Source organism: Neopelma chrysocephalum, unplaced genomic scaffold (genome assembly GCF_003984885.1).
Source record: "Neopelma chrysocephalum unplaced genomic scaffold, ASM398488v2 Primary Assembly neopelma1_71, whole genome shotgun sequence".
Taxonomy (NCBI): Eukaryota; Metazoa; Chordata; class Aves; order Passeriformes; family Pipridae; genus Neopelma; species Neopelma chrysocephalum.
Genome location: NW_020897731.1, coordinates 5,946,617 through 5,959,740, shown reverse-complemented (window position 1 = coordinate 5,959,740; position 13,124 = coordinate 5,946,617).

Below are 13,124 nucleotides of genomic sequence, written 5' to 3'. Positions count from 1 at the left end.
GACAGCCCTCTGGGTAAGAACACCGAGAAATGGCAGCTACAAAGCCAAAGTTTAGCCAAACAAGGTGAATGCATCAGAAACCTAGTCTCACCTGAGGGATGGGATGTCATCCAGAGGGACCAGGACAAGCTTGAGAAGTGGGCTTCTGTGAACCTCACGAGGTTCAACAGGGCCAAGTGCAAGGTGTCGCACCTGGGTTGGGGCAACCCCCAGCATCAACACAGGCTGGGGGATGAACAGATCGAGAGCAGCTCTGCTGAGAAGGACTTGGGGATGCTGGTGCATGAGAGGCTGGATGTGAGCTGACAGTGTGCATTTGCAGCTCAGAAACACAACCACATCCTGGGCTGCAGCAAAGGAAATGTGGCCAGCAGGTCAGTATGCCCCTCTGCTCTTGTGAGGCCATCTGGATTATAGCATCCAACTCTGGAGCCCTCAGCACAAAAAAGTCGTGGACCTGTTGGAGCAGGGGAGGGCCACAAAAATGATCAGAGGGTTGGAGCATCTCTTGTATGAGGACAGGCTGAGAGAGTTGGGGTTGTTCAGCCTGAATAAGGGAAGGCTCCAGGGAGACCTTACTGCAGCCTTTCAATGCTTACAGGAAGAACTTAAAAGAAAGATGGTTAAAGACTTTTTAGTAGGGCCTGTTGCAATAGGACAAGGGGTAATGGTTTTAAACTAAAAGAGAGTTTAGATTAGATATAAAAAAGAAATTTTTTACAATGCAGGTGGTGAAAACCTGGAACAGGTTGTCAAGAGAGGTGGTAGGTGCCCCAACCCTGGAAACACTCAAGGTCAAGTTAGATGGGGCACTGGTTGAAGATGTCCCTGTTCATTGCACGGGAAATTGGACTAGAAGACCTTTAAAGGTCCCTTCCCACATAAACTATCCTATGATTTTAAGAAATCAAGAATTTGCTTGACCATTCAGATAGATCTGAGTGGCAGATAGATCTTCACAGTATTTGGAAAGTTGTCCAACCCTCTTCTTCTCCCTTAATATGAGGACTGTAGACATAATAATAGCATGGGAAGTTAGGAAACTCCACCAAAGCCTGATGAATGGGTGTTCGGTAGTACCTGAGACACTTGAAAGGTCTCACATGCTGTTCTATAGTGGTTTTTTATTTGTGGGAGCCCTTGGCTCCCATTGCCTTCTCTGGTGATGCTCAGATCAAACTCCCCATGACTTCAGTCAGAAGAGATCTGAAACCAGCATCACCAGCTGAGGAACCCCTCTAGAGATAGGAGTGAGGCACAGACTACAGGTGATGCTCTGAAGGACTTGACTGGGATTTTGGAATAAGCACTGCTAGAGAATTTTAATTGCTTCCTAAAAAGAAGGGAGAAGACCTACAGTGAAAAGTTGTTTATGACTGTTTTCTCCAGAACTTTCTTCTCTTTCTCTTTGCTAGTGAGAACACAACAAACTCTGAGGTTTCTGGGGGGTTTTTTTAGGTTTTGTTGGGTTTTTTTTGTTGTTGTTGTTGTTGTTGTTGTTGTTTATTTTTTTGAAAGCCTCTTCCTGACTGCCTTATTCCATAGTTATTGAGTTGTGGTTTTAATGTAAGGCAATCACTGAAATAACATTCAAATTGATATATTCCTTGCTTATTTCAAAGGAAAACTAAGCAAAAAGAGGGAACAATCCAATACAGAATTTCTTTAAAGATGATTGATTTCTACTTGTAAAGAGATATTCTGCATTTCTTCCTTAAAAAAAACTCAAACCTTTGTATACTCTAGAGTGAGCTCAAGGCCTGTTTTGAAAAGATTAGCATACACTGCACTGGGAACAGCCAACATGAAACAGGGTAAAGAAAACTTCATAGTAATGTGTAACTGGGATTACTGGAGGCTGTTTGTGGTTGATTATAATAAAACACAAGTTAAGAAAATCTCCAGTCTGTGATGTCTAAAATAAAATTAAAATAGATAGTATTCCCATTGGTCTGGTCTTCCTGGGAGGTTTACTGGCTCACACCATTATTGCTTCTGTTGGGAGCTGAGGATATCTTTTTATACCCATGAGATGTATGCCCAGAAATACACAGTTATTGAAAAGATGCATCTCTCGACCATGCAAGAATAAGTGTGTAAGAAAGTTTCTGTGTTTGCAGTGAAGCAGTGGCCTCTCAGTGCTGCCTGGCTTTGAAAGCTAAGACATCCAAGCTTATGCAGTTCTAAAAATGAAGGATGGCTTGACTCTAGGCCCAAGAGTCCAGCACTGGGCATGTGAGATGGATGGTCTGTCTTTCTGGAAGGATCCCAGCACCCAGGTTGCCTGGTAAGTGGTTCACTGGTTTATTCACATATCAGACTGTGTGCTTGTATGCAGAGGGCAGAATTTTCCATCTCCATGAAAGAAACATGAAGGGGACTTCGCAAGGAGTTTGTTCCAGAATTTTGTTTATGCTCTTCCTAAAGGCACTTAAGGGGACAGATCTGCCTCTACCTTTTTTAGGTTGAGCAAAATCCATCTGGCATAGTAACTGGACAAAATCTGAACTTACTGCCTATGTAATAAGAACAGAAATATTATCTCGACTGAACTCCATGTCCCACTCACATATGATGGTGTGGCACAAGGTATGTTCCCGAGAACTGGATAGTTGTTTGTTGTCTTTGTCTGGTTTTAGGAGTTTTGTTCTCATCCCTTCAGCTTTAAACAGCTTACCTCTTGCCTATTGTATGGATAATCAATGCTGCAGTGTTAATAATCAACACTGAGTGATTTTTCATGAAGACAAACACAAAGAGTGGCCTTGCTGAATGGGCAATATGAATGGATTCGATTTGTATTTCATTCTTAACCATGTGGATACTGACCCCATTTCCCCCCTATGACCATAACCTTTCAGTATAGATGATACAGCAGAAGCATGCTCTAGCTTGTCTCATACTAGGCTATATTCACAGCTGTTGATGTTTCATGGATCACATCTGAACAACTGAGTTTTCATAGAGGTCTCTGAATCTTATATTGGTTTTGCAAATACAAATACAGAGAAAGAAGCTGAGAGGAGTATGTTACAGTTCTGTGGCTAGGGAGTTTCATAGAGAGCACTTCTTAGCCTATGCATAATTTTTCGCTGCTGGCTGTCTTCAGGTCTAGTATTAATATCATGTCACAAGCATTTGAATGTCAAAGATGTTCTATCATATTATTTCATTTTGATTTTGCTGTTAATATGCACCTACATCCCTTCCTCTTCTTTGTCCTTACACTGCAGTTATTATAACACTTTAATATTACCTATAGATCTTGTTTAGGCAGCCTATACATATTTCATACAGAAAACTCCTCTGAGGGAGGCAGTACTTCTTTCAGCACCCTCACCAGAACAAGTTTACATCTTCCTTGAATACAACATGGAGGCATACCCTTGGAAACCAAATTATTTTAGAGAAAAATATCCTGGCAACATCATGAACTCCTCAATTCCTAATTTCTAAAAATGACACTTTGATCTTCTAAAGAAGGCATTATGCATCAGTATGTGTTGGGCAGAGACTTGTCTTATAGTGGTGGGGTGTCACATGGCAAAAACATATGTGTAAAAAGAAGAACTAACTTGTACCCCTAAACAATGATATCTGGCATCTATGAAAAAATTATCTGGGTTGCATAGTAGAGCTTGGAGGCAGCGCTGAATTGAAAACACAGTCTTGCCTTTGCTGCCTTCTGTAGCTATATCTGTTGGAGGTAGCTTCTCTGGCCAGTGGAGAAGACACACATGGACTAAGATCCTCCCTTAAAAAAAAATATTTGAGGAAGAAGTTGATGAGAGCATTCCAGCCAAGTGTCTTTGGTTTTAAGCATTATTTTAAGCATCTTACTTGTGTTTAACTTCCACCTTCCAATGTTAATTTCCATCAGGGTCATCCTTTTCAGATTTTCTGCTTCTCATCATCACTGCCTACAAAATGAGTGATTTTTCTCATGGATGGCACATTTTCGAGCAAAATTCTATTTTCTTGATCTCTTCACCTGTGCTGATTTGCACAATATTCTTGTCCCTCATCACTGCGTAACATTATTAGAAAAATAAACTAATGTAGCTTTTCCCCCTTTAGGTCATTTATGTTGATATTGAGACTGGACCTAAGGCAGAACTCTCTCTCCTGGAGAAAAATCACCTCCTCTACCATTAGCTGGATCTTCCTGGTGCATAAAAGGATTCAGGGACGGATGTATAGCTGACTTTTCTCTGTCACAGTGATGACTGGCTCTCCAATGAAAGCATCTCCCATTCTTATTGTTCTATGAAAATGAGACATTTTTAGCTCACTTTGCAGGCAGCAATTGGCAGTGACATTCTGCCCTTTTAGAAAAGTAAATTCAGTCACTGAAAATATAAGTCCCAGTCCTGCAAAGAGATATGTGTGGGTAGTCTGTGCCTCTTTGCTGATCCATATTGATCAGGGATAAGGGTCTGTCTCTGTAGATAGCTTTGAAGGTTCAAGGTCTCTGTTGTGGCAACATGAGCAGTTTGCTGAGAGCCTGTACATAAAAGGAAACTGGGAGATGAAGTGGAAAATCTTGTCTCTGGCCTCCCTCCTGACAGCATGGGAGGAAAGAATGTCAGCTTGGGCATTTTTCGGCTCTGACTATGAATAGCTTCAGTGGAGTTAATGATACTTAACTAGTGTTTCTGTAGAGAGCTAATCTGTTCTTCTGATCCTCCCAAGGCTCCCTACCCCCTTCCCCCTTTTTATTAAAAAATGAACCCAGTCAAGACAGAATTTTAATCTTTTGTGACCTGCAGCTTTCATAAAGAGCTGGTTGGACAGGAGCAATCATAAAGTTTCTGTATCTGATGGCATTGTTCTGAAGCATTTGTTGTGCTTCCCACTTGTGGTTTAGCTGATAAGCACAGTTCAAAGAATAAAAAAAGCATTGTTGATTGTCAATGCGCATAACAAACCCAGATTGTGTTCTGATGATATTTTAACAGAGATGTTTTTTAAAAAATGTACAAAAATTTGACTGTGCTGTTTTGGATAAACATTTTCTAAATGTACAAATTACAGTGAGAACAACAAAAGAAATGAAAATCCTTAAGATAAGAGAGATCAGACAGATTTTTTTTTCAGTCCAGTCTATTCAGTTGTCTCAGGGATGGATTATGTGCTGTAATTATGGCTATAAGTGCACCTGACTTAAAATTTACATAATTAGTGTATCACTAAGTGGCTTTGAAAAGAACTGCTACATGTATTTGTGTGTATATATATATATATATGTATGTATGGTCAAAAAGATCATGCATATCTCTATATATACAAATTATGGATATAATCAAAGAAAGACACTTAATGACCACAGGACTTTCTTCCTGTCATATTTCAAAGACCAGCAGCTGAAAAATGAGAAGCTGGAAATCTTTAGGAGGAGATTGCAAAATGGTTTATAATTGAATACAGTAACAGGTATGGTAATGGTAGCAGCTCTGTGTATGAGTAACATTTGTGTGGTGGTAGGATATAGAGGACACTACTGGAAGTTTTTCTTATATATATTTTTAGGTCCTTTATGCCAAAAGTCCCTCAGTGAGGTGCAACATATCATGTGGGCTCTGACACTTGGAGTGAACTGCTGAAACGCCATTGAGAGAGGAAGTTTGAGATCACATGAGAAATTTTAATGCAAAGATTTTCCAGAGAAAGCAGCTTACTCAAACTCAAGTTCTAAATTTAGTCTCTCCTCTCCTCTCCTCTCCTCTCCTCTCCTCTCAAAAAGAAATATTTATTGACTTTGTAATGGGATTAAGGAAAATTGGAAGAGAGTATCATTAACCCAAGGGATAAATGTTATACATGCAATCACTGCTATCCAAACTGTTGTTCATCTGGAAAACCAATTTAAGTTAAGCCTTTTTTAATTGCTTCTCTGTGTATATTTACTCAAATCAAGGAAGGGGCAGAAATATTTATTTTCTCTTTGTTGTGAATGTCTACCTTTTTTTTTAATTTTTATTTTATTTTCTCTTTTAGATACTTCTTATGAATATGGATTTGAACAGAAATGTCTGCCTGAGAGTCAGAATATCTCTGTACACTGAAGGAAAGAGGGTCTTATACTGCAGAAACAGGGTTTGGGGTGCAGCTGAAGGTGTCTAGGTGAGATTCAGGATTTCTCAATGCCACATCATAAAAAAATTCATGGCATATAAGCGGAAAAAGGAGCACATCCTGCCTTGGCTCAATGCACCTGCATGTCTGCCACCACTTCCTGTTCTGTATGTGATAATATTCCAGAAAGGAATTAAAAAAAAAAATCTGCTGTCCCAACAATATTTTAAAGGCTAACCTCTGGAGTGGGAAATTCTGGAAATTTTTCTTCCTGTACCTCAAAAGCCTTCTGAAAGCAAATCTATCCTGCTGCAGTTACTTTTCATTCACCTGTCCTTATACCCTTACTTATGCTCCAACATCACAGTCTGTGCACTCCAGCAGATAGGTAGGCAGGGTCACAGGTTAACTCAGGCTGGAAGAGGTCTCTAGTTCAGCCTCCTCTCAAAGCAGGGTCAGCCATGAGGTTGGACTAGGTTTCTCAGGGCATCATCCATCTGGTTGATCAGTTTGGTAATGTGGTGATGACAGCAGCTGGTTGTTCAAAGTTCAGTACAGGAACAGCAAAGCTCAGAGCATCTCTATGTGTCTATGGCAAAGGGGGCAGAGAGGGGCAGTCCTGAAAACACATGTGTTGTCAGTTATAGATTCAGACACAGCCTTGGGAATCGGTAAACTGAAAGACAGAAACCTAAGTGGAAGTGCTGCTTTATATCAAAATCATATATTACACATTAAGCTGTTGGAAAGCATTTAGGAGAGGGCCACAGGATGGTGAGGGGTCTGGAGAGGAAGCCGTATAAGAAGCAGCTGAAGTCACGTGGCTTGTTCAGCCTTGAGAAGAGAAGACTGAGGGAGCACCTCATTGCAGTGTTCGACATCCGCACAAGGGAAATTGAAGGGGCAGGAACAGATCTTTTCACTGTTGTAACCAGTGATGGAACTTGAGGAAATGGCATGAAGCTGAGTCAGGTTGGGGGGTTGGGTTGGATACTGGGAAGAGGTTTTTCACCTGGAGCATGGTAGAGCGCTGGAACAGGCTCCCCAGGCAAGTGGTCTCAGCACTAAGCCTGCCTGAGTTCAAGAAGTATTTTGACAACACTCTCAGGCACATGATGTGACTCTTGGGGTGTCCTGCACAGGGCCAGGAGTTGGACTCGATGATCCTGATGGATCCCTACCAGCTCTGCATATTCTATGATTCTCACTTTTCTTTGGCTCGGGAAAACAAGAGAATTGCCTTGGAAAACTTGCTACTTCCTTTTCTGATTTTCTGACAAACAAAAGCATGCAGTTTTACTGCAGGATGGTAAATAGATGCCGCAAAGTGTCTGCATTGCGATTGTAGCTATTACTCAGGCTAGTTAATGGTTCCCTGTTTGTTTAGAGAGGAAGAAGCTTTGAGATGAACTGGGCAATGTAAGCAAGTATAGAGGATTACTTTAACGTTTAGGACACTACTGACTGTATTTCAATATTGACCTCGAGCACCACCTCCTCAGTAATGTATATATCAAGCCTTTGAGCACCAACATTATTTTATTAATGAAGTAACCTTTTACTTGTGGTAATACTGGGAAACCACTACATATATTTCAATTGAATTTTTCTGTGTGAGAAAAGAAACAGTAAAAAGCTCAATTTTACCATTTTATTTTAGGTGCAAAACAGTCTACAAACCTCTGCATAAAACACTTTCCCTTTGTCAGCATATCAGAAGGTAAATGCTCAGTGCTAAATCTTGGCACAGTGTGTATATGGAACTTCATGGCATACCTGTCAGATGTTCTGATTCATTTTTAGGACTTTGAAATATCACAGCTATAAAAGATTTAAAAGTTCAGCACAGATTCAGCTGCTCAGTTCAAAGAACTGTGCTCATTAACTGTTTACCTGCCCTTTGCATACCCTCCAGGCTCAAAATGGGAATTGGCATCTTAACAATGAGCAATGCACCAGCATTGTGCTAATGAGCTGCTTGGCATATTCACTTCCATGCCACTCTGCAGAGGTTCCTTCACTTTCACGCACCCTGTGCGTAGAGAAAGCAGGGTAGGGAGCCCAGGCAGAGGAAAGCCCCAGAGTTCACTGAACATGACATCTGCCCCCTTCTCCTCCCTCACATCCACAAGCAAATATATATCTACCAGTGCAAAATGCTGCATCTTGTACTTGATGCAGATTTCCCTACCAATCCTTTTAATCCTTCTTTCATCTCACGCCACTTGCCATCGGCTGGAGGAGTGTGGACACAGACAGGTGGTCCCTGCCTTGGAAGATCTCACATGTACTGACAGCAAAGCTGTGGAACAAGTCTTTCCTAACTTCATGGAACAGTTTTCAAGGCTGCCGCATGCAGGGTTGTCCAGTGTGCATTTGATCCCCCTATTCACCAATAGAGATGCTCTGAAGTCTTCATAAGAAGTGAAGCCATACTGTACCTAATAGTGCTTTAAAAAGATGTAGATTTGCTACTGCCCCAGCCCTTTTCTCTTCAAGAACTGTGTCTATTTACTGGAATTTTTTTACAATCACAGGATGGTGAGTACCAACATGTTTCAGTGCTGCATTTTCTTTGCTGGGAGATGCTGTGGAATGTAAACTTCTCTAATGACAGCTCCTTCAAGACCTTTTCAGTCTTGTCAAGTTTCCTTATTAATAGAAGAGAAGCAATCTTGCTTCTTTCAATGGCAGCAACTCTCTAGGTAACTGCTGAATTTATAAGAATACAGATGGTGCCTGCCATTTCTTTTTTTTCAGCACCACACTGCATTCCTCATTTGACATGTGGAGCTTGTTTGGTACCATAATGCAGCAGCTGGAGACACTTTTCTTAGAGGTAAAAGCAGTTTTGCTTGCACTTTTGTTGGCAGCATTGAATTTTGCCCACCTGCAGGCAACATTAATATTTTTTCTCTTCTGAGATAGCAGAGCTCATGATGGTGATCTGATTTGAAATATTTTGGCACTATGCCTTTTCTTCTCTGCTACCATAAACCGATAGGGCTAAGCATCTCTCTCCTTCTAAGCAGCCAAAAAAAAAAAGGGAAAAAAAAAAAAAAAAGCAAGCAAGCATCTAGATAAGTCTGTACAAGGCATTTGAAATGTTTAAATGGAAATGTTCCACTTTGGGCTCAGTCTCTGGCAAATGACAATGCTAGATTTGAATTCTACCACATTAAACAAAAATCAAGGCTCTTTTATTAGAAGAACTAAATGGAGATAAATGCTATATAGCAGGTGTGCTTTGCAGTTCAGGCTGATCTTTCCTGACAGACTGTGATGTGTTGATGAATGCACTGGAGCAGCCCAAAAATGGATAGAAAGAGGAGGATCTCATGACTCAAGTGCAAACATTCGTTAGTCATAGGAAGGATGAGCATGTCTTAACCTCTCACATAATTAACTGCTTTCAGGGATATTTCCCTATTGTGTTTGTAAACAGCTGGTTTTGGGGCAATTTGGGTTTCACAATCCTGCCTTTGTAGTTTTAACTCCTCTGTTTCTTAATAGTTCTCAAAGCAGTCTGCTGGTCCAGTATATATAGCACAGGTGAAGAAAATTAATAGACCCAGAATAAAATGGCATGTAAATAGGTAGGAATACAGTACCATTTCTGATGCTTTAAGTGATGCTTGTAGCAACTGCCCAGCTCCTGACCTTGTTGGAGTGCTCACCAACTCAAATTGCCAGGCTTCAGCTCTGTGCTGCTTAGCAAAGATTTGCAGTTGAGTTCGGGCTCACTACCAGTTCTCACAGGCAAAGATTGAAAAGAGTTAAAAAAATTTAAAGTGTCTTTTCAAAGTGGAGTAATAACTCCTCCTATTTGACATGTTGTTTAAGGTTTCTTCAGGGTTTTAACTTAAGTACTTAAGAGAAAGTTAAGTTCACCTTAGTTTCTAAGTTCAGATACTGACAGCCTGACAACTGTCCTGTGTGCAGGCAGAAACTCTCATTTGCTACATGTATTTACCATTAGCACATTGCGAAAATATGGTTCCAATTGTAAATATCAACAGACTTCTCCTTTCAATGTGCAAGCTGTATTCTCCAGCAGCAGCTCAGTCAGATATTTTCTTCACTTGTTCAGTGTACTGGCTTATTGAGATTCGTGAGGTAAAAAACAAAGCAGACATTTTTTGTGCAAGTCACTTGGGTCTTGAAGTGAATTACAAGATCAGCTGTTCTGACAGGCCAAAAAGAATATTTTTAGTTCTGCAGTTAGTAAACCAAATCAGCAGGACATGACTTTGCGTGTTCTCTGTGAAAACCAACTGTTCCCTAGTGCTAGAGGTGAAAGGGTACATTTTTCCTTTGGCACATGGAATGACTGAATTTCAGCCACTTCACTGTTCTAGCAGAGCTTGTTCTTGTAGGAAAAGTTGTTGGGTAATTAGAAATATCTGTAAAGGCGTCTAGAACTGTGTCTCCTTTGGCCCTTATCTAAAAGTGTTTTTAAAAAGTAGCTGAATAATTTGATAATGAGCTGTTGAATATTATTAATATATATTATATTAATATAAGACACTGAACAGAAATTTTGTGGTTTTGTGGACTGTGTGATGCCTACATCATATTACAGCATCAACAAGGTCCTTGCTGAAGCACAGGCACCTAGAGGCTCCGCAGGTAGATGCAGAGGTCTGGGATAACAAATTAGTCTTCTCACTTTCATAAAAACATAGAAGCCTTGAATGGTTTGGGTTGGAAGACACCAAAGATGAGTTTTAAGTCACCTAGTTCTGAACCCCTGTCATGGGCAGGGACACCTTCCAAGAGACCAAGCTGCTCAAAGCTTCATCCAACTTGGCCCTGAATGCTTTCAGGAATGGGGCATCCAAAACTTCTGTGGAAAACCTGTTCCAGCGCCTCACTATCCTCACAGTAAAGAATTTCTTCCTAATATCTAATCTCAACCTTCCCTCTTTCAGTTTAAAGACATTCCCCCTTGTGCTATCACTACACACCCTTGTAAAAAGTCCCTCTCCAGCTCTCAGGAAGGCTCCTTTTAGGTACTGGAATGTGCTTTAAATTTCCCTGGAGCCTTCTCTTCTCAAGGCTGAAACACTCCAACTCTCTCAGCCTGTACTTTCCTCTTATTTACAGCAAAAAAAAAAAAAGACAAAAAAAACCCCAAACCAAACCAACAAAAAAATACAAACCACCAAACAAACCAAACCAAAAAAATGATCAAACAAAATATGAACGGAATAAAGGGAATATTAAAGGGAACTAAGTCATAGAGCAAAAATAATACAACTGGATAATCCCATTTTCCCTAGAATTCTCTAGGCAAATAGCAAAATGACAAATATTATGTAAGAGCAGCTAACCCTTCTAGTAAAGGTGCCTGCCTCCTTGTGAGGATAAATTGGATTGGCATGTCACAGCTTGGAAAAAGAGCTAATGAAGGAAACTACAAAAATGTGCAAAGGACAGAAAAAAGCAAACATGGAAAAAATTATTTATGATTTGTCACAGTTGCACTAACTGTCTTTTAATGCTTGCATGACTTGAGCCTATCTGGAGAAGTTTTTGCCTTTTTACCACAGGATATTATGCATGCTAAAAGTGTAAATGGCTGCAAAAGGCAATTCATGGAATTAATGGGGAAAAAAAGATCCTTGATAGCTGTTAAACACGGAGGAAGATATAGTAACTTGCTTAGGATACTGTGATTTATGACAGGTGAGAGGATACATTAGGGAGAGTATCCAGGTGTGCTTGTGCTATTTCAATATTCTTTCCTTATACATTAATGCTGAGTTTTGATCTGAATACACTTTTGGTCTTTCAGTTTCAGTATTGCTAAAAGCAACTTCTGCTGTTGAAGGAAGGGGGGAAAAGGTTCTAGCTGATACCTGTTAATTAGTGTGTTGAAGTATTTTCTTACTTCCCTTTCATCCATAGAGTAGTGATTTCAGTGGAGATGGTGTCAATTCACTGAAGTTCCAGCAGTAATAGCCAAAGCAAGAGGAATTACCCAAACCTGGGGTCTTAATTCTCCTCAGTAAATGGTCCTTCTCAACTGTGTGAGAAAGCTCTGAAAGAGTTTAATAGTGGAGCAAACCCAGTTATTTAATAATTAAGTCAAAGTTTAATTTATCAGCACTCACCTGATGTTTTGGGGTTTTTTTTGATTTTGTGTGTGTTTGTTTGTTTACCTCTTAGGCTTCCTAAAACTTATCTGTGCCTTTCAAAAAGCATATTTTTGGGTGCAAAACACCTATCACCTATACACTATACCCACCATTGCCTTTCAACTTTATCTGTATATGAAAATGTGATACTGCTGGCTGATTGAAATAAAGTCCTTATTTTATAGCTGAATATTTGATATTGAGGGTTTCCTATTGTTGCACTACCATAAGTTTTCAGACTGCTAGAATCATCTGGATAGAATGTCTCTTATTTTTAATATTCAAATAAATGCAAAATAACTCCATCTAGTATTGTCATTAATGTTTAAAATAAAATTCTCTTTAAAATTAATATGAGTTTTTTTGATGTTGCAGATATAGGAGACAAATGTAAAACAGAGCTGTGGGATGACTCTCCTTGGTCCTGTTTCTGGACTTTGGCAGCGACAAACTTAGGACAGCTGTAAAATCTTTCTAATTCCTGGTCTGGCTTTAGGGACTTTTCCAGATGTTGAGCCTGTGGTCTTGGACTGTCTCTGTTTCAGTTCCAGCCCACCTCACTGGCCCACACAGGAACCGCAAGGCAGGTTATTAACAGCTCTGTGATTTGCCTTTGCAAACCAACAGAAGAGGATGACACAAAACTTCTACTATCATTATAAGTATATGACACTCTTAAGGGGAGGCTATTATAGGAACTTTTAAAAGGGACTACTGAAAAGCTAAGCCAATTTCTCTGTTTAAGAGCTCTGGCAGTCTTCGCTTGGTGTGAGGACACAAGTCAGTCAGGTGTGGGGTGGGACAGGTTGCTGCAGGCAGGGGAATGACTGCAGTGTGTGTGGCTTCAGTCAGGTGCCAGGCACAGGTGCTCTCACTCGCACAGGCACTGCACCAATACCATTGATGCTA